Source organism: Triticum aestivum, chromosome 2B (assembly GCF_018294505.1).
Source record: "Triticum aestivum cultivar Chinese Spring chromosome 2B, IWGSC CS RefSeq v2.1, whole genome shotgun sequence".
Classification (NCBI taxonomy): domain Eukaryota; kingdom Viridiplantae; phylum Streptophyta; class Magnoliopsida; order Poales; family Poaceae; genus Triticum; species Triticum aestivum.
In genome coordinates, this window is record NC_057798.1 from 501062558 (window position 1) to 501063527 (window position 970).

Consider the following 970-nt stretch of genomic DNA (forward strand, 5'->3'; position numbering starts at 1 on the left):
ACGCGGTCGCCCCATCGCAAGAGAAACCTCGTCGCCTCTCCACGCCCTCGACCGGGGGCCCTCGCGCTCTCCTCCCGGGGAAGCACATCGTGTGCGCCATCGAGCTCGCTTCTGGATCTGGCCCATGGATCCGACCGAGGCGAGATGCGGATCCGAGGAGAGGGAGATGGAGGCGTCCCATTGGGCCCGGTTGGAGAGGACGATGCGGCGGCCTGGCGCAAGGGACACACTGAAGAAACTGGTGACGAGAATCTGCATGGAGGCAACAGAGGAAGAGATGCGACGCATGGTACCCCGTCAAAGCGCGTTTCCAGAGAAGGTGATAAACTAGGCGCGAGCAGAGATGAGCTTGGAGGACCCAGCGCAGCGGGCAAAGTGGCGAGCGTTTTGGTCGCTGCAGAACTAGGTTTGACGGCGTCGCAGTCGCCGGGGTTATGTGGGGGTCTGGTTTCCCCAGCGCCGCCGCGACGCTCATCTAGGAGCGCGAGGAGCCTCGATTTGGGGACCCCCCCTGCGCTGGGTGGCTGGTCTCGTTTCACCATGGCGCACTGCTGCTTCCTTGATCAGGCAGCCTCAGAATCTGATGCAACAGCCTCCAGAGATTACAGAGGTTGATAATGGCGTGGTCACCATCGGTGCGATCCCGTGTTCAGTGCAGGCTGATGCGTGGACGAAGCCGCGTCGGAATTTTGAAAAAGTCAAAAAGGGGAAAGGGAGGATGGGGCCACTAGAAGATGATGACGAGGTAACCAGAGCCCACTATGGCCAGCTGTGGGATTTGGGGCCAAATCCAGATCCATTTTCGCTCCTCGTCTGGGTGGAGAAAACCCTAGCTCTCCCCCGTAACTTCGCCGCCGCCGATTGCTACCCTCTCGACGCCTACACCACGAAATCCTCTTTGCCACCAGCGAAACACATCCCAGTCTCGAAGGAGCTGTTTGCTGAGATCCTCGCCATGGCAGAGGCACAA